General features: G+C 43.9%; 1 protein-coding gene across 1 annotated transcript in view; it reads right to left on the reverse strand.

Annotated features, from left to right (window-relative positions):
• Window positions 1–20,036, reverse strand: part of WIPF1 (WAS/WASL interacting protein family member 1) — a 77,052-nt gene extending 57,016 nt beyond the window's left edge. Inside the window, exon 1 of the mRNA XM_077829884.1 lies at window positions 19,832–20,036. The gene's annotated coding sequence lies outside the window, so the exon portion shown is untranslated. The remainder of the gene's footprint in view (window positions 1–19,831) is intronic.
• Between the last annotated feature and the right edge of the window lie 1,666 nt (window positions 20,037–21,702).

Raw genomic sequence — 21,702 nt, forward strand, 5'->3', positions numbered from 1 at the left:
AGTGGGGGTTGGATGGATGGGAGGTTCTGAGGGGGCAGATAGGGGGCGGGGGCCAGGCTGTTTGGGGAGGCACAGCCTTCCCTACCCAGCCCTCCATACAGTTTTGGAACCCCAGTGTGTCCCTCAGGCCAAAAAGTTTGCCCTCCCCTGACTTACAGCAACCTCAGAGCTGCTTTACAATTATGCCTGGCCACAGTTGTTCCCAAGGAGCCATGCCACAGCCACAGATCGGCGTGCAGCAGCACTCCAGCATTACTCTCCCTGTTCTGAGGTGGTGATGGAGCTCTAGCTATGCCACTCCTGTGCCATCAGGGGAATTTACTACACTTCCCATCTAGCTGGATCTGCTGGTTTCTGGGTGCTTTGAGCCACCACTGTAGCCTAAGGATCTATCCTGTTGTCTGTCAGGTCCATCCTCACATCTCCAAAATATGGAAGGAAACATGCATCTGAAGGCCATTAGGCCCATCTCCCACAGACAAACTATTTGTTTCTCCTCTCTCATCATATTGTCCCTCCACGCCAGCAATGTGGAAGCTGTACTCTGGCAGATCTGGGAGTACTGCTGTCCCTCACAGTGGATTCCCTATGGTTACCCAACACATTATGAGGTGAGCTAATCATTTATAACTAATGCGGTGTGTCCTATGTACACTGTGAAACAAAGTCATCCCTTCCTCTTTTGAGGGCAGGACATAACTAAGTTCCTCCTTGTGCGCACCCATATAACCAAAGAAGGGGTGGTATATGCAGTAACAAGACAGTAAGTTACAGGAAAGGACAGATTTTTACAGTTGGTCCTGATATTTCCCTCACTGATACTACAGTAACTTACAATTGAAAAAGAGACTACCCTTATTAGGAGTGAATCGTGGATGTAGCAAAGAGGACTGTAATACACACCAATGAGAACTGTGGTAGCAATGTCATATTATGATGCTCTGCCACACCAGCACACTTAAGAGGCTGATTGAACCTTTGAGCCAAAGGTCACCGTGCAGCTTATTAGCTTAGGTACCAGTACTGTGTACCATTCATTATAAACACAAGCAGATATGCTACTGTAAGATGCTAATACCCGTGGCTGTAGTGACAAGTTATATCAATGTTTGTTGTCCCAGATGGGTTGAGAGTGTAGAATGAAAAATCATAGAATGTTTGAGGTTTCTGACTTGAAAACAAGTGCACCACTAGTTTACGAAAACACTTGCAAGTATATTGGACAATGCAATATACACAAAAGGGGAATACTTAGCCCCAGAGTTTACTTGTGGTAAATATGCCAGATCTAGTGCCCGCCTCAAAGAACTGGACCATGCATATTTGTTATGTGGAGATTCACATATACTTAACTAATATGACAGTCTGGATACACACTGATTAGTGAAATATTGTGAGAAATATTTTCTATTTCTAATGTTCCAATCACAGCCATAACTGGTCCTGAACTTTAACAAGCAAGATATAAATGAATGCAGGAACTCTACAGTATGTGGAACTGCTAACAGTTAAGTAAAGAACAATATAGAGATATGTGCATAGATATTTCTGAGGAACTTCAGAATATAGTAAGTAGTGTTATATCCTATTTCCACATGATTCATTTCATCCTCTTGTCTGAAGCAATTTAGGATTGAAGTCAGAATTACTGACAGAAAATTGTTTAAATGCTTGCAAAGCCATTTATCTATCTATCTTAAAAGCTATTTCATTTTTAAAATAAAGCATTTTTCCATATAAAAATATTTACAATGATCCTGTGAGGAGGTTCTTAAAAGGACAGCATTTTCATATTGGGGCTAAATAACCTCCTACTTCCATTCTTAATTCAATAGCAACCTTAACAACTTAACATACTGCTTTGCTTTAACACTCAAAGGCCAACGTATACACAGATATTTTAAGGACAGGTTCTCTTAACGTTTTTGTGTTTTAATATTCAACAGTAATCTTCCAATATCACAAGAATTGGGACACTAATAGAGAGGTGTTCAAACTTCAAAGCAGGCATATGATAGGCAATATATGCTGAGAGAGTTATGTTCAGGCATGGAAATTGGGACTTCAATAGTTTATAATCCCTGCTGTTTCCATTTCCTCTTGTTCATTATCAGCACAGATGGGGGCTGTAGATTAGTAAACAGTGGGAGTTTGGTATTGGGGTGAACTAGAGCATGTGTGATATAGGGCTAGGTGTCCTGTTGGCACCAATGGTTTGTAGTGAGATTTAAATATTTAATGGATGCCCAAGAGGCTCCTTCACAAATATCAAATATAAGCACATTTTCCCATTCCTTACATGGTAGAACGATGAGTGAACTGAGTCAAAAAGAACCTGAACTGAACCTTTGAGGACCAAAAATTTTCAGGTAACTTCCTTTAGAAAGAAAGTTTTCACTCATCTCTGCTGAAATCATTTGGAAGAACTGAAACACCACAAAAACAAAAGACATTGTTCTCATACCATTTCTGTGAAACCAGGAGTCTTGCATCAAAACCTAATATGGAGAGCTCATAAAAGGTTCGGATAAGCGAATTTTGAATGCTTTTCCAACGTAAACGTCAAGCTCTTTAGAGGTTTGCACCTAAAGTTATAACAGCTAAGAGGCGTATGCAAAGAGGAGACTACGTTTTCAAGTTTCCGCCCACTGTTTTAGCTACAGGACGCCCAGTCATATGGCTAAATCTTTGCTTGGTACCATGAAGAGATCGAGAAGCTTGTAAGCTTTCCCACATACTTTAAGAGAGTAATAGTTGCTAAACTGACAAATAGTGCTCTGGAAATGCTACTTGTTTGGCTCGAAAAAAAAGGAAATATCATGAATATCAGTAAACTCCTGAAGAAGTTCTGTACGTTTTTTTGTTATTATGATCCAGTAATCACATTACCTACTGCTGCCAAAAGATCTAGATAGCTGTGGAAATCCTATGTTGGATTAGATGACTCAGAATTTTAGTCTAATCTCAAGAATCAGACAGACAAAGGACTTCTATTATGATTAACTGAATTGGTGGCTGTTCATATCCACATAGTATTTGATTTCTGAGTCTGCAGCATTTCTATAGACAGTACTCCACACCTGAATACAGAGTTAGTGCTTGGCTACACTTACATGTCATAGCGCTCTAACTTGCTGGCTCAGGGGGGGTGAAAAATCACCCCCCTGAGCGCAGCAAGTCAGAGTGCTTTAAAGCGCTAGTGTAAACAGGCTCCGAGTGCTGGGAGCCAGGCTCCCAGCACTTAGAGCTAATGCCCTCATGGAGGTGGATGACCAGGAGCGCTGGGAGACCACACTCACACTTCAAAGCGCTGCTGCTTCCAGTGTAGCCATGCCCTAAGATATGATCCAAAAGACTGGGAGTTAGTGACCCAGCAGCATTTAAAAAAAAAATAGTTCTGGTTATTTTTAGTCATTTCCCCCCCACCCAAAAATTGGCCACTTTTACTACAGACAAATATAGGGCCGTACACTTCTCTCCTTTATTCCAATGCAAATCAGGGGTCTAACTACATTGACTTCATTGTACAGACTAGTATAAAACCCTTGGAAGTGAAATCAGAATTTGTGCCACACTCACCTTCTGGGAAGCATTAGAGTGGAATCCCTCCAACATTTTTCTAGAATATTGGGTTGCTAGTGGCACGTCTGCTAGCTACTTATCCTTCTGCTACATTGCCTTTAGATTGTGGTGATGGTGATGGTAAAAGGAAGAAGTTTAGTACAGCAGCAGCAATTCCTTATTAGCAGACATCATGAGTTCTAAAGATTATTCATACCAGAAACCATATGATGTGATCTCAAGAGTTTCTGTAGCTTGCATACTTGGATGCAGCATACTTTACAAAATCAGAACTCCCATTGACCTTAGATGAGACCCACCATTCAGCTAGAACAGATTAACATAGTTCTCTTTTCCAAATTCTTGAATCACAAAATATTTTATATTCATTTTAGTCCAGTTTTTTTACTTTAAAAATATGTATTAACAAAGTTATGTACATTCTCCCCCATACATGCTCTTAGAATTTGTGCGCTAATGTAACTTTCACAGAGGCAAAGATTTTAAGGCCAGAAGGGATATTACTGATCATCTAGCGCAGTGTTTCCCCAAAAAAAAAAAAAGGACTGTGACCCTCTAGTGGGGCACAAGAAGGTTCTAGGTGGGTCTCAGGCCTGGGGCAAAGGGAAAAGTGGAGAGCAAGCTTACCCCACAGCAGCAGCTTCTCTGCCACTGGGATGGGCCTAGCTGCCCACTCTGGGTGTTGCAACCTGGTTCACAGGGTTGGAGTCCCCCTCAAGAGAAGAAAGAAGATGACAACAGTGGTCGAGGAAGAGAAGGACACTGCCATATGAATTTGTTTCTATCTGAACCCTGCCTGAATTTGGACCCGGGGTGAGTCACACACACACACACACAAATTCCCACTTGTGCTATCACCAGTCGGAACCAGAGAGGACATCTACACTGTAGACACACCCAAACTAGCATGGCTAAAAATTGTAGTGTATATGCGGCAGTGCAGGCTTCAACAAAATGTGAGTAGGTACCCAGGGTCCCTGGCATGCTTGTACAGCCTGCGCTAAAACCCACACCAGTGTATCTCTCCTAATATCTGCAGCTGTGGATATGTCTACCTGAGCTTCATATCGCACCTCAGATTGCAGCGTGTGTATCTCAGTGTGACCGTCTGCTAACAAAATAGTGACTTGCACCTCTGATGAGTTACGGATAGCATCCTCTGCTCCTTTCTTATGTAAAACTGCTAGCAATTTCACATGAATAGAAGCTTTGGCTGAGTGAGGAATGCAAGATCACAGTCGGTTTCCACTAGCTTTTAAAAAATGATTGCTATTAATTAGCCTTGGACACTGATGTGATCCATTTTATTCAGAGAGGGCACATACAGAGGGCAGGCTCAAGGCCTATGCATCACTGAAATCCCACTTAAGCCCTAGGGATGTAGCACTGGCTGCATGCATGTAAGTTTCCTCAGATCACCATGCCCAGTGTGCACATGCCCTGTCCTGAAATGGACGTTTGCTTTGGCTGAGGGAGCAGTTTAGACTTATGCGGATTCAGTCGTTGACCACCTCATGCCTTTCAACATGAAAGCTAGCTAGCATCTCTTCTGACGCGGGCACCTGTCCCACTGGAAATAGATGTGAGACAACTCACTCATTCTCTCACCAAAACAGAAGTTGGTCCAACAAGAGATATGAGCTCACCCACCTTGTGTCTCATTTCACGTAGACCATCCAAAAGACATTATATGGCAATGATGTTCAGTTACAATTAACCTGGCTGAGATTCAAACTGCTAATCTAGAAGCAAAAGGCTCACTGCCCATTATCAGTGCTTGGCTCCAAATCCCCCCCCTTCAACCAATTTTTTAGTGAATTAAACCTGAAAAAGTTTTAGGGGACCACCTCTCTATCTTAACAGAGAAGTGTGTGGAATTTTATCCATTACATAAATAGAAGGAAACAGTTACCAACACTAGACAGGGGCTGTAGTGGGTTGGATAGACTGGGCTCCATACTGAATTTGGCAAGCAGGAGGAGCCCCTTAAAATGCAGCCTAAGAGTGAAAGATAAGGCACTCATCTGGTGTTCTGGCTTCAAGCAATCTGGCACCAATGTCAAGTCAGCAGGAGTTCCGTGGAATAATGCAGCTAAGTGTAAAAGACAGTAAGCATCTGATTATTCAAAGATGAAAAAATAAACAGTAGACGGTTAGGTCCTCAGTGGAGAAAGGAAATATTGAATTTGTGCTTGAGCAGATGGATATATGCTCGAACAATGTTATCTTGGGGCAGTGAGGACCCTTATCACTGTATATTTTGAAAGTAGGCTGTCTGAAGATTTCTGTTAGGTTATTACTTATAGAGTAAAAATATACTACAATCCAATTTCCAAAACTCATCTTAACTAAGATTACTTCCCTCAGGGCTGTACTATACTTGTAAACCTAGAGCATAGAGAATAGAGTATCAGCCAAGGGATAGTGCTAAACATCCCCTCTCCTTTACAAGTTAGGGTGCCCCGGCAGTGGGAAAGGCACTGAGGTGCAAGACTCACAGTTTTTATGGAGGTTCTTTCTATGCCAACCCTCTCTCCCTCATTGTTTGAGTTTTCTAAGGGTCAGATTCCTTAAGGCATAAGAGGCATAGGTACGGTGCTCTTTGGACTGACTGGCAGGTATGCTGTCAGTATTGTGGGCATGCCTCCAAGCATTACCACGTGCTACAGGAGATTAGAATGTTACTTCATCCATTTCCCTGTTATTACCAGCAGAGGACTGTGCTAAACCAGCTGTTAGACAGTATGTTTATAGCTACAGGGTTACATATAGGCTTGGCACATTCAATTTAAGTTGGCAATCATCAGTCAATTTTGATTTCACCGGACATACAGAAATATGTGAAAACAATATCCATTCATAGCAGTCCTTGAGTGTAGCCCACGCCCACAAGGATACAGTATCCCGGCTCTGGGGCCACGCAGGGAGCCCTTTGCAGTGCTACTGCCATGGCCCCACTCACTCACAAGCTGTCCCCTGGCAGGAACCATTCAGCAGAAGAACGGCCTCCCCCATGTCCAGCAGTTTGTCCTCCTTCCAGTCCTGGCCAGGGGTCTCTGCTCTACCCCACCAGGACCACAGCCTTCCCCATACTTTGAGCTTGCAAAGATCCAGTGCCCCTGGTGCTACAGAGAGTAGTAGGCAGCCCTGGCTGGAAAACTGAAAAAAATTATTAGAATTGATAAAAATCATCAATATTAACAGCTGAATCCACAGAAAAGAAATAAAACTGAATTCTGCCAAGCTTACTTCTGATATGTTAATAACTTAGATTTACATTAACTCTTTGATGCGTTTAGTAATTGTCCAAAGTTATTCTCCCAATTAAGCAAAAGTCCCATGTAGAAGTATTTTTAAAATCAATTGCCATTGTGAATACTAGTTTTGAAGATTCTTGACTGCCTATTTGTGTCTGATGCTCCCAAAGCAAATAGTACCCCCTGTACAACTATGCATTCAACAACAAAATTCCTCTAATTTTATAGCTGGCATTATGCCATACAGAATCCCTTAGCAACACAAACTTCTGGGAATCAGCACTGAAGGGAGATCTTAGCCAAAAACCAAGTCGTTTCAGTTTAAGAATGGCGTTGTCTTGCACCAATCCAATTGTAAGCAATTCAAATCACCATTGCCTCTCCTAAGAGGAGAATTTATCATCAAGATATTGTGAATTGCCTACAATATTATAGTCTGGGCTCTAACATGCCTTCACACGGACATGCATCAACAGCTTTTTACCCTGCAATGCACTTGTGAGAGCGCAGATGTTCTACCATGCAATTTCTCATTTTAGATAAATAAAAAAGGAACTTTTCCAGTCATCTTGTGCTGTTTGTCAGTCATGGAACACTTCACATTCTAGTTCCCCATAACAGTGGGGTAGTTTGTCTTCCTCTTCACTTTAGTCAGAATATACAGACACTCACATTCAGGACATGCTAACGAAAGAGAGACCATGTCAAATCTCAGAGGGCCTGACTATGCAGGGTTCTGATTGGGAGTGGTAGGTGGGCTCTACCTATTAACCAGGACACTTCTAGTTATTGCTCTGACCCCATTTTATCTACTTTAGGTGTCTCGGGGGTACAAGGAAGCATGTGGCCTTATATTCTTCACTTTGAAGTGCACCATACTGGGGAATTCGAAAGAGAGAAAATTTAAAAAATTACACTCACCGTTTCAATCAAATTACCTCTTTTAGGGGTTCCTCCAAAACCTTCTTGAAACCTCAAAGAGCCCCTTCATTTTCTTCACTTGAGTTACAGTCCCACTTTTAGCAAAGGAGGGCTAAATCCGCTCACTTCAGAGAGCATCCATGCTGCTCCTGGAGACCTGACATGCTCCCCCAAATGAAAAGTGACTCAGAACTTGACTCTCCACAAGATAATATGTTGTGATGCCACTAGAATGCCAGCCCAGCCCATCCAAAGAACTTCTAAAATGAGTTTTGCTATAAAACAAAAATAACTCCTTTATTTTCCACCCTACCCAGTGTCACCTGTTTAGAACAAACACCGAGCTTTGATTTGAGAACACAGAAGCAGGGTCCTCAGTGTGGCCATTGCAATGTGGTTTGTGGCTTCTTCTTAGAGAAGCAAAATGCTGGGAGCGGTCTGTTTTCCTTTGTAGCTTTATGGTGTTAGATACAATTTGAGCAATTGTTTGGCACAGCTGCATGTTGTTTTAGAAATATATTAACACTCTGAGGCCAAACAGTAAGGGTCTTAGGTGTTCTGAGCAAGTATTAGAAGCTACAGACTTCTAGACCAGGTTCTGATGTGCACATTCTCTGAGGCCTTGGGGTGCTTCCCCTCACCTCACCTCTCCCTTGATTTCACTATGTGTAAGATCAGAACAGGAATACTTTTATAACCTACCTCACTAGGGTGTTACTATTTGAATTGCCATAGCTCACAATTAGGATCAGAGCAGGGGTGTCAGAAGAAGCGGGGCGGGGGGTGGGTGGGGACTTCCCCCTTGCCTTAACGGGGGGCGTAGGGCAGAGAGAAGCGAGCAGGGCCTGAGGGGAAACAAACGGTATGGGGTGTGATGAGTGCAGGTGGGGCCTCGGGGGGGAAGGGGCAGAGTGGGGTGCAGGTCCGCAGTCCAGGCACTGGTGGACCCCCCTGATTTTAGGGAGCTTCCGGTGCTTCTTGATCAGAGCCCTATTGTACAAACACAGCCTCTGTCCCACAGAGGTTGTATCTAGTCTTAAATTAGATTGTAACAAGTGAGTGTAAGAAACAGAAGGAGCATGAGTGTAACAGCAATAAGAACATGGAGTTATAGACTAGCTATTTTCCCCGCTCTGTGGTTCGAGGTCATTTTAAAGGTTTTGTAATAGGTAGTACAGGTAGCGATGCCCATGGTTAAGGTTGCCTGACGCTTCCCATTATAAGACCCTGTTTTCAGTTGCTTATAACTGGGCCAAACTATTATTTGTGTTGAAATTTTCCATGCTGGGTGACTGCCTCAGGACGATTTTTTTAAAAAGGAATAGTTCATCCAAAGTGGTTCAGCTATTTTCTTGACCTAGTTCTGAAAAAAATACATTGTTTCGCCCACGTTAAAATACTCTATCATTTCACTGAGAGATTCTCGCGCTTCCATGCTTTGGAACAACGGCTTGAAATTTGGCAGGGAGAAGCCACCCTAATGTCAGGGATGTGCTTTTGCTGTCCCTGTGCAAATCAGCCCAAATTATGCTCAGGAGAGACTTGATAGAGTTTGGTAGCTGAAGATTCAGTCTGCATTGAACATAGTCCAGCCCAGGACTGCAGGGACTGAGAGACACTTTCCCCTGCAATTGCCATGGGTCACTATGGTGTCACACACAGGGACTGAGAGAAGGAAGACTGTCTCTCCCATGCCTCAAAGCTCCCCCTTGGATGGTGCCCAAGCAGTGTGGAACAGGAGGAGGCAGCTAGAATGAAGAAGGGTGAGGAGGTGGACTGGGAGAAAGGGGGACATGGAGCGGAGTCGGGGAGGGTGAAGTGGGACAATAATCACTAGATATACTCCCCTCTCAGAAGCATGAATAGAGCTCAGGATTCCCGAGTCCCACCATTCATCTGCTGTCAGCAACTCTCTGTGAAACCCACTGAGAAAAAAAAGTAGCCTGTATTGTCTCCCTCTAGTGGCTACCCATAAAGAGGATGATAACCTACTATCGTCATCAGTTACCCTGTTAACTCAAGTGGCAGAAGTTGGTGGATCTAAAGGTGAATCAGAATGTTCCACATGATGTTTTTCAGGTTTTTTCTTTTTTTTAAAAGGCAAACACTGTAGGAAATTAGATCCAAACAACTACATTAGAAGAACATTCAGGTCACAAAGTCAAGCACTCAGAAAAGTAAGGAAATACCAGCATTAATGTTGCTTGTGCAATGTGGCTATCAGGATGCCAAAATGATAGTGGTCACAGTGCTCAAGTTGGGAGGATTAGTTAATGTTTGTAAAGTGATTTGAAAGAGACAAGAGATAAATATTTAATTGTTGACCTTGTCCATACAGATCAAATGCTGATCAGTCCAGTAAATTTGGTCAGAAAATACATTTTCACAACAGACTACTACTAGCTTTTGGGGGTTGAGTCTTTTTTAGTAAAAGGAGGAAGGAGAGAGGGTCATTCTCTTCTCCCACCTCTCTCAAGTATTAAAGAAAGCAGACACCAGATATGAAACCTGCTAGATTTCAGGTTGGGTTACCTACAAAAAGGAAGGATCTTCCTGCACTCATGGGAAGTTCTCATCAGAAGCCACACATCTATTGATTTGAATGAACTGTTCTCTGCGCTAATGGGAGCTGAAAAAGTATCATCTTGAATTCAGCTGAAAACAGGTTATGGATGCCAAGGCCCTGGCTCAGATCTTCAGCTCACGCACATTTCACTCAGTACAAGACCAGAAGGGGGCAAAAAGCTGCTGTAATTTACATCCATCTTCCATGGCTCTAGAAGGCCATTCTAGGAGCTGGGGATTGCCAGGGTCTAGGAATGTCCCAGCCATGGCCCCTTGCCCCAAGCAGGACACCCTTCATCAATGAATAGAGGGCAGTAGTGTAGGAGCCACTACAAAGGCTCTGTGCTACCCAGGGGATTCTCCTAGGCAGGGAAAATCTCAGGTGGCTGGATCTGCTGGCTTTATAGGGCCTAAAGATTTAGTAGTCTGAGTTTCAGAGTAACAGCCGTGTTAGTCTGTATTCGCAAAAAGAAAAGGAGTACTTGTGGCACCTTAGAGACTAACCAATTTATTTGAGCATAAGCTTTCGTGAGCTACAGCTCACTTCATCAGATGCATACTGTGGAAAATGCAGAAGATCTTTTTATACACACAAAGCATGAAAAAATACCCGAAAGCTTATGCTCAAATAAATTGGTTAGTCTCTAAGGTGCCACAAGTACTCCTTTTCTTTTGGTAGTCCGAGTGTGAAGCCAGAGCACACAGTTCTAAGCTATTAGTGCAGGACCTTTGGTTTAAAAATGGACACCCAACTGAAGTCACATTTCTTTGAAATCCCTTTCCCCTTCAATTGCTACAATTAAACACTTAAGAGAACTGTTACAAAAAACAAACTATTTTTCTGGTTGTTTTGCACGTTTGACTGCACTTTGTATGCAGTCATTTCCATGGTCTCCTCTGTCTGTGAGGGTCTGTTAGCCAGCAAAGGGGAAACACCACAAAGCTGGAAAATGTGATTGTATGACACAAGTCAGCAGGGAGACTGAGAGGACATGATCTACAACTAAAATTTTGACTCATTATATTTCAAGTTGACTGTGTTCCCTTAGTATCAGGGGGTAGCCGTGTTAGTCTATACCCACAAAAACAACAAGGAGTCCAGTGGCACCTTAAAAGACTTTATTTGGGTGTAACCTTTCGTGGGCTAAAACCCACTTCATCGGATACAAGTACTGTTCCCTTAGGTATCAGTAATTAGTGGCTGATGTTGGTCAACAGAAGTCTCAGACATACTGAGCATTATAAACATTGGGACTTTAACCAACTTGGATCAGTGAGCCCTGGACGATCTCTCACATGGAGGGATATTTCTCTAGTCAACTATTTCTATTGTACATGTGTCCCATTTGAGGACTCATCTTTTAGAAAAGATTGAATAGTTCAGCTTGCTCTGTCACTGAGAGTGTCTAATCTGCGATACATTTTAGAGCACAAGCCTTTTGGTTTATCACTACCATTGCAGTCTGGCTAAGGGACAATTCAGCTTTATTTATCTGGCAGACTCAGCTGCTAGAGTAACTCTTGACACACAACTCTCCTTACAAATATAGCACCACAATACTTTGTCTGATCTTTATAACACTTGTATTGACAATAAAATGACACATTATTATATCATTTCTGTGACTTAAAGGATTTCACAGCTTTCAGTTCATACCTCTGCCCTCTTAAGATTTTGCTATCCGTTGCGAGTTAGTCACAAAGTCAAGCTCTTATTATGGAGTATAAAATGGACAAATCTGAACGATGCAAGGTTTTACTGACTTTTTAGCTATGCTTATATAACCTAGTAGAGTTTCACAGATGCTAGCAATTAGCAGATGACCTGCACAAGTTACGTTCTAGGCAAATAATTTTGCCAATGAAACAGGAAAGAAAGTAGAATCCTGCCTCATCACTCAAAAAATGAGCTACTGAAACAAAAGCAACAGAATTAAACACTAAGTTGAAGCTTCTCTCTATGATTCACTTTCTCTCTTCTTGATACAATTCAGCATAACTTATAACCAAAGAGCTGAATGGGCCCTTGTTCAGAGCATTTGGAATTCGAAACAGAGACACAGTTAACTCTGCAGGCTTAATTCCCAAAAGGCTCCCTTGCATATGCTGCTCTGTTTACTTCTAAACAATTTTTAGATTAAAAAAAGACTTCTTGAAAATTTTTTTTTAAAATGCAAGTTTTAAACTCTGATTCTGTGGATGACTTTTAAAAACATAATAATAGAGCATGACAGATGAGTAACCAATATAAGATCAATAAAGTGGACTAACCCCTGCTGTTCACTGATTTATAAAGTTGAGCAGTGGGAGGCGATAGCCTTATGTTGAGAAGCAGTGTAGTTTAGTGAATAATCCACTAGCCTGGGAGTCGAGAGATCTAGGTTGCATTCCCAGTTTTGTCACAAAACTTGCTGTATTACCTTAGGAAAAATCACCTCACCTCTCGGTGCTTCTGTATTTCCCCCCCACCCTCAATCTCTTTGGAAGGCTTCTCTGTTTAGGAGTCTAAACTATTTGGAGGTAGGGATTGTCTTTCTAGGAATCTGTACAGTGTCTACCACCAGTCCAGTTCCTAGTGGCCACCTTTCCACATGGCAGCTGGGTCCCTAATAGCAGTCTCAGCAAAGAGAGGCCAAAGATTGAATGGGCACATAAGTTTTACTCCCCTCTCAAGACTAGAAGTTCTCCCCTCCAGGTCAAGGCTGAAGAATATTAGTGGAGAAGTCTGCTCTGCTGCTCCTACATTGTACCTATACAGCTGTCAGAGTACTTCGCATTCCAGGGTGATCTCAATCTCACACCTTTAATCACCATTAAGTTCATCAAAAATATTTGAAAGGAGAGAGACCCCCCGCTCCACCCCTTCAGAAAATGTACGTATAGTGGCATGTGCAACAAGACATTTGAAGCCAGAAGAAAAAATGCTAAGAAAGGCACCTAGGTCTAGTACGCAATTGGCTATTTGTTTAGCCTCTTTTCTTTTCCACAGTACAGAGAACATCCTGTATTTTCTCTATGGCTAGATGCATGTTCAAGTTTGCACTAAACAAAAATAAAAAGATGTAATAATGGTGTGGAGGGTGGGTAGTCTTCAAAGGACACAAGCCCTAAGAGGAGCAGGATAGTGTATACACGCTATGGAAAGATTCAAGAAGGCAAGTCTTGTATAAACATCTTAATAAGCCAAAGGAATCTTTGAGTTTATATCAGGAAGGTAATTTAGCTACAAAATGAGGAGTTTTAAATCCAAAGTTTAGTTATCTGTAATTAGAACCAAATGCTGAAATACATCCTAGACAGGCATCATAACTTGACACAGTGTTAATAATCCACTTTATAAAACAGGCAGGTCAAGCTATTTGATGTGTTTCCAATTTATCTCCTACTAGAGCTGGGCAAACTTTCTACTACTCTCAACTTCATTACTCTCTCAGATTTGGTTTAACCTGCACCCACAAGAGAGGAGGTCGATATTACCAGATATAATTTTGACACCCTCCAAGTCAGTGGCAGGCAGCCTTCCATGGCAGTTGGATTGGGCCTGGAGAGAGCAGCTCTTTCAGGCCTTTGTATGTCATTCCGTTATAGGCATGGGTCTTTAGTCTCTTCATCTTGCAAAACCCCCATGTCGAATGCTCTGTAGCATCCTTTAAAGGTTCAAATCTTAAGACTCAACAGCAGTCGGTTTTTATTCTTCTAGCTTTAAATGCTGCTGAGACCATCTCTATTATTTAATTATCCAACCCCTAACACTGGAGTACTGTGGTCCAGACACTGATTTCATTGTATGTTTTCTTGGAAAAAAAGTATCTAGATGTAGAAAACATGCAAGAACTATCCAGCACATTGCTAATAATTCCACACAGAAAAAAAAAAAAATTTATTGCTGCTTTCTTGAAATAGTTCTGCAGATTTCGTATGCTGTATCTATCATGCCGCATGCTAGTGGCCAAACTGTATCTCATGTTCAGCCTTAATCTACACAGTGTCAATGTTACAGCTCAGAGCATCAAACTGATATTGCAAGAGGAATGGCTGCTGCAAAAATCCATCAATATTTCATTATTTTTGTTCAACAATATGTGCCCTACAAAGCAGCATCCTAGACAACTTCGTTAAATTAGGTTTTTTATAATGCATTTCCCTGGGCTATTTGATAACTAGTATAAGTTAGCAACTTGCATGGCTGATTAACTGACAGATGATTCATGATCCTCTTTGAAAGAAGAAACATCAAATAGAAGAATGTGAACACTTTGATATGCACTTGATGCAATACGATGTATATCTTCAAGACCTATTATTTAAAGCCAGTTCTAGTATTTTCCCTTTAATATTGCCAAGTATAAAAGCTATCCTACCCAAAATAGGAGACTTGTTTGCAACTTATAACAGCAATGCTTATTTGAAATTTCTCTCAAACGTACGGAGACTTATTGAGCAGTTGTGAACCCAGACACAATCACACTCCCCCTTTACAATACATATTACACCAGATCCAGTGCTTAAAAAAAGTTAAAACTACACCACATGCAGGAATGAAGTCACAAAGGAGAAAGTGTCTAAATTAGTCCTGAGGTGTCAAGTTATCAAGAAGAAGAAGAGAAATCAGTGAGAACACCCACTTTTAATCAGAATGGAAGTTTTACACCATTTCACAGCAGCTCATTGTTAGGCTTTGGATACATGTGTTGCCCATTTCACAAATTCTTTAGACAAGTTTTCCCCCCCCACCCCCCCTTTTTTTTTTGGGGGGGGAGGCGCAATATCTTTTCTCATTGTTTCCAAACAGTAACTCGAAGGTCCAGATATTCAATTTAGTCAAGACTGAAGTGATTTTTGAGTTGTAATGCAAGGGCACCACTATGATGTAATTGGAGATAGTGTATGTGCCTTTAAGGAAGAGCTCTGTTCCTTGGGGAGACTTATGGATTATTGTTTCTGTGTTGCTACTATACCACCAGCCGAAAGGTACAGTCTTTTCTGCTTCCAAGAAAGCATGGCAATTTTTACAAACAGAGAAACAACGTGGTAGATGTAAGAATTTCAGTGAGATAATGGTAAGGGACAATAAAGAAGGGATGTTGCAGTCTGAGGCTGTCTACACTACGAAATTAGGTCGAATTTATAGAAGTCAGTTTTGTAGAAAGTGTTTTTATACAGTTGATTGTGTGTGTCCCCACACAAATGCTCTAAATGCATTTAGTTGGCGGAGTGCATCCACAGTACTGAGGCAACCATCGACTTCCGGAGCGTTGCACTGTGGATAGCTATCCCACAGTTCCCGCAGTCTCCGCTGCCCCTTGGAATTCTAGGTAGAAATCCCAATGCCTGATGGGGCAAAAACATTTTTACAGGTGGTTCTGGGTACATATCCTCAGGCTCCCCCTTTCCTTCCTCCCTCCATGAAAGCAACGGCAGGAAATCGTTTCATGCCTTTTTTCCTGGGTTTCCTGTGCAGACGCCATACCACAGCAAGCATGGAGCCTGCTCAGCTCACCATCACCGCATGTCTCCTGGGTGCTGGCAGACGCGGTACTGCATTGCTACACAGCAGCAGCTCATTGCCTTTTGGCAGCAGACAGTGCAGTATGACTGGTAGCCATTGTCGCTGTACTCCAGGTGTTCTTTTAGCTGACCTTGGTGAGGTCGGTCGGAGCGCCTGGGCAAACATGGGAGTGACTCAGTCAGGTCATTTCCCTTTTAAGTTTCGTCTCATCGAGATTCAGTCTTGCCGGCAGTCCTACTACACTGTCTTTTAATGAGCAGCCTTCACAAAGAGGCTAGGATAGCACCCACCTGTCATTGGCCCCTCTGGTATCTTACATTTAGGGTCTTATTTTTGTCTTACGTGAGGCTGCAGGGGCTGGGGGGAATGAAAGAGCACAATTTGCCAGAGGTAAAGGCTTGCTTCCAATACAGTTCAGATTTTCTTTGGGTCTACACTAAGCACAGAAGCAACTGTGTAAGTAAGAGGGCTAGAGTCCAGAATCCAGCTGCAGCTATGGGATCCTGGTGTGAGTACTTCAGGGGTGAAAAAGGAAGAATAGTCCCTTGGAGTTTCATTCCTACAGGAGACATAAGGATATCTGCTGCCATTCAATAAGTGGTGTGTTACTGTAGAAAGTTACATTTCAGTAGAGGACATTCAAGTTATTAAAGAAATACTGGAGTGCACCAAGATAACTTAAGTGCTTGTAATTCCCATTTCAAGGCAGATGGGATGGTAAATACTGAACGAAAATGTTACGCTGTATCCAGAGCATTACGAAAAGATTTGCAAAACAACAAAAAGCTGCAGAACTGTTGGTTCTCGCCACCTTTAGTTTCAAGTTAGCTATACAGAGTGTGTGCATCTGAAAAGGAATAACTGAGGTATGACCATTTATTATGGTTGTGGTTAGTTGCCAACTGAATCCAAGAATGAGGCCCTCACTGTGCTAGACTAACTATTCTATGTTGCATATAGACCCTGCCCCAGAGAGTTTCCACTCTGAAGAGAAGACAGCCAAACAGGTTGCTTTAGTGTGTGTCACATAATATTCCTAGTACATTCGTTTTCACTGATTTTGGAAGAGAGACTGGACAACATAGTGATTTAAGTCGTAACTCAAGGGCCTATGCAAGAGACAGACACACATTAAGGGCCAAAATCCCAATGAACTCCATGGGAAGAAGATAACATGGAGCAGAAAAGCAGCAGCAGAGAGAAGTGGGGAAGAGACAAAAGCCTGGCTTACATCTAAAATGTAGGTTGATCTGTCTACATGCTGAGGGATGTGAAAAATTCACACCCCTGAGAGATGTAGTTAAGCTAACCTAAGCCCCGGCATAGGCACTGCTAGGTAGATGGAATAGTTCCTCTGTCAACCTAGCTACCACCTCTCGAGGGGGTGGATTTACTACAGTGACAGACCGACCCCTTTCCTTCCTGTAGCAAGTGTCTACACTACAGGACTATAGCAGTGTAGCTGCATCAGTACCACTGTACTGTAGATATACGCAAAGATATACTGGCAGGATAAAAAAAAAAAAAAAAACCAGCAGCAGCTGGAGACAGAAAGAATGGAAGAAGAATAACCACAGAGACTGTCAAAAATAGCTAACCATCCTACAAGGGAAAGCACATACCTACCATGCTTCTGCTGGAGGGTTTTCTGTAAAAAAAAGTTATTTTTCCTGTGTAGCTTTCCTCTGACCCTCTCAGTCTTTCTGTTCCTGCTCTCTTCTCATGTGTTCCCACTGGCCAGACAGGTGGGAGCACATTAGAACAGCCATGTTTTCCCACTTTTCATACACCTTCCCCACGTGTATTAAGAGCACAGAGAATCTGCTTGCGTCTTTCTACTATAAGCCATGGTATTTGCTATGCTTAACAAGGCTGTCGCCTGGGGCAGGCCTGCAGGCTGTTGTTTGCTTCAGCTCAGCAATAGCCTTCCATTTCTAGAGAAGATGGAAAAAAAAAAAAAAAAACCACACAAAAATCACCTATCTAGGCAACACCTGAAAGGAGTCTGATGGTCACTTTGGCTCCCTGGTGAATGTCTGATCTCCAAAACCTTCAGACTCTGCCGAGGAAAGATATGGCAAGGGGGGGCAGGAGGTCAGGAGAGAGGCAAGTTGGCAGAGCATCATGGGAGAATCTTGCACATCACTCCTGTATGCCTGGCTCTAGCCAAATGTATTCCCCCTTCTCAAGCAACATTTAAAAATAAAAAAAGGGATAACAAGAAGTTTCATGCTTTGGAAATCTGAACCTCTCTTACCCAAAGTCACAGGGCCAAATTCTGCTCCAACCTTGGCTCAATTGGTTGTACACAAATGACAAATGCAGAAACAAAAGACAAAACACACTTCAGATTCTGAAGAGAACGTAAACTGATTTAGTGATTTCTGCTTGAGTCTACAAATAAATAAAGCAAGCAAGCCTGAAAAAATAGCTCAGAAAGGTGAATTGCTCCATCAATCTCCATGGGGTATTAACTCTGAAGCCTAATTACACAATTTAAAATACCAGCATATACCATTTAACTACTTATCAAAAGCACTTCATAAGATGGGCATCCCTCTTTTTTTCTTAGATCTGCACAATCTACAGAGACAGCATCTTAGTTTGGTGTCACAAACGGAAGGAGCTTAATGTGTCCCGGCCTCCCCCGATTCCTCCAGTTTGATCTGGCTGCATGGGACTTACAGGTGCAGGAACAGGCATTTTGATGTTAGCTGGAACACATCTACTTAGGGTAGGGCAGAATTATGGCGTTTAAGGAAGGGCAGCATTTGGCCCCACAGCTTACTAACAAAATAGACCAGGGGTCGGCAACCTTTCAGAAGCGGTGTGTCGAATCTTCATTTATTCACTCTAATTTAAAGTTTCACGTGCCCGTAATATATTTTAACGTTTTTAGAAGGGCTCTTTCTATAAATCTTTAATATATAACTAAACTATTGTTGTATGTAAAGTAAATAAGGTTTTTAAAATGTTTAAAAAGCTTCATTTAAAATTAAATTAAAATGCAGAGCCCCCAGGAATGGTGGCCAGAACCTGGGCAGCGTGAGTGCCACTGAAAAATCAGCTCTCGCGCTGCCTTTGGCATGTGTGCCATAAGTTGCCTACCCCTGGAATAGACAATCCAACCATGCTCCATCCAGCCGCCCCTCCAAAAATACCCCAACAGCAGCAGTCCAGAAGGTAGAGCACAAGGAAAGGAAAATCAGAAAAGGGTGGCAATAAAAGGGCACACAGTCTATGGAGACGGCTGGGAAGAACGGGAGCTGCTTCAGAATGCAGGGAGCTTATCCAAGGGTTAGACAGACAGGTCTGGAAAACAGAAATAGGCAAGAATTCAGCTTCAGTGTCATCGCAGTAAGACAGGCGCGGTTTCTCTCGCTCGCAAGGAAGTCCCCGACTCGCAGCCTGGCCAGGCCAGCCCGCCTCCTTCCGCGGCTCCGCCAGACACGGCTCGGCGGCGTGGTGCTGTGACAGGCAGGCAGGGACCTTTCCCCCAGCGCGCAAACTTTGGACGAGCAGCCCAGCTCAAGCGCTTCCCGAAAGGCTGCGCCTCCGGGCCAGAGCCAGCAGGCTGCCCGCCCCGGCCGGCCTGGGGGCTGGGAGCGAGGCGGGTCCCCGGTGCCTGGGGGCAGGCACGGGGCGGGAGGCAGCTCCTGGCCCGGGGAAGGGAGCCGGGGCAAGCGGCGCGAGGCTCTGCGGCGATCCGCGCGGAGGGGGGGGGCGGCGGGTGATGGACAGGGCTCATTAGCGCGGCTCCGAGCACCCCGAGCACCCCCAGGACTCCGCTGCAGTAAACAAGCCCCGAACCCAGCCGGCAGCTTCCCCTGCTCCCCCTCAGACCCGCACCCGAGCCCTCCGCCGCCTCGGGCAACTCGGCAGCGCCGCGCTCCAGCTGCTGCCCCGTATTTACCCCCGGGGAGGGGGCAAGGAGCGAGGCGCCCCGCGCTGCCAGCCCCACCCAGAGACAACACTCCCTCCCCCGCGTCCCCCTTACCGCACTCCGCCTGGGTCCCTCCGGGCTCCCTACGCCCCGGGCGAGGGAGGCAGCGCCCGCCTCTTAGCCAGCCGCTGTGGCGGCCGGAGCATTTTGGGATGGGAAACTATTTATAGAGCCCGTGAGCGGCTGGGCAGCAGCAGGAAAAGCTCCCGGAGCAGCCAGAGCAGAACCTGCCCAATGAGCCCTCTTTGCTTCTGCACATGTCCCGACTCCGGAGCTGGTCCGAATGAGCATGTGCGACGTGTCCGCACATGCCCATTAGCCGAGTGACGCGCCGGCAGGGCCGATGCCCACCGCCTGCCCTTGGCACGGAGCGGCTCCTCGCAAGCTCCGCTTGCCGGGAAGCCCAGCCCCGTTGTTGCAAGGGCAGGAGCTGGGGACCAGACCCGCAGGAGGAGCGAGCAACGGGGGTTCGAGCCTCGGCTCCGCTGAAGAAATGTTACGGTCTTAAAACTGCTGCCCCTTAACTTTCTGAAAAGGAAGTGTTCTGTGTTTTGGATTCTAAACAGCGGGAGCTGTATTTCCTCCCCTCCATCCCTTAGTATCATCAGCAAGGCACGCCTGTTTTCTGTGATTAAAAACAAACTTCTCCCACAAAACCCCCCATAAAATCCACATTTCCCCGCCATTAAAATGAAACGCTGAATTTCACTTTGCCTAACCCGCCTATCTGGAGGTATCAGTTGAACAGTGTTTTATTAATAGATTTGATTTTTTTAAACTGGGGGCCTGTAAGATCTGGTAGTTACCCAATCTCTCCCCCCTGCGCTCTTAACAGGCTGGTGGTGGCCAGAGGTGACACCCAATTAAACGCAAGCAATTCTCTCTCAGGGGAGGCAGGGGGTATCCAGGTGACTCTCAGCCCCCGGGCAACCCATGCACCATCAGGAGCTATCCCCCATATAGATAATAAATAGACGGGGTTCACACTTCCTGCCCCTCACTCTTAACCTGCTTGCCAAGGAGCGGCTGTTCTCATTCCAAAGACTGTCTACAAACTGGACAAAGAAGAAATCAGATGAAAGAGGGTGCCCTTGCTATAGGCCAAGGGAAAAAAGCAGGTAGTTAATCATTTTTGGAAGAGTATCCATCTTCAGTCGATGCATTATACTTTTCCAGGACAAAGGGTAAACATCCTCTCCATAAAAAGACAAAAAGCAGGGGAATGTAGTAGGAAGAAAGACTAAGACATTGGTAGTTCGCTCAAGGTCTGCCATGCCAGCTGTCTGTGCAGGGCTGGGGCATCACACAGATGGAACAGGCACACAGCCAAACATCAACCAACATCTCGCAACACCCCTCAGATGAGTTCTCTTGTGGAGTGTGTATGAACACAGGCGGTTGCACACCTGCTGATGTAGGCTGTACTACACCTCTTGTGCCCTACAATGGATCAGGGACAGAAGTTTGAAGGAAAGGCATTACATGCATAGCACATCTCAGAATGTGCACTCATATAGACCAGGGATGCAAACAGGAGGGTAGGCATTTTCTAAAGGATCTTGTTAAATAAAGGTCACACACACAGAGATGCCAATATAAAAGTGAACTTTCTTCATGACCCCCCCATCACATGATCCAGTCAGCATTCAAAAGTGATTATCCTTGTCCTATGACAGGGGTCAGCATTCACAAACTCCAGGGGTTATATTAAAATCCCATAGAATTTATAGCGACACATTGTATAATTAAGGCATTTTCTGAGGCATATAAAAACCTTTAGCCATATATTTAATTCTCAGAAGTTAAGAGGGATACAGGCCCATTTTGAGGCACTGTACATCATCTTATATCCTCTTTGTTTATAAAAAGAAAAGGAGTACTTGTGGCACCTTAGAGACTAACAAGTTTATTTGAGCACAAAAGCT

This window comes from Eretmochelys imbricata, chromosome 11 (assembly GCF_965152235.1).
Source record: "Eretmochelys imbricata isolate rEreImb1 chromosome 11, rEreImb1.hap1, whole genome shotgun sequence".
Taxonomy (NCBI): Eukaryota; Metazoa; Chordata; order Testudines; family Cheloniidae; genus Eretmochelys; species Eretmochelys imbricata.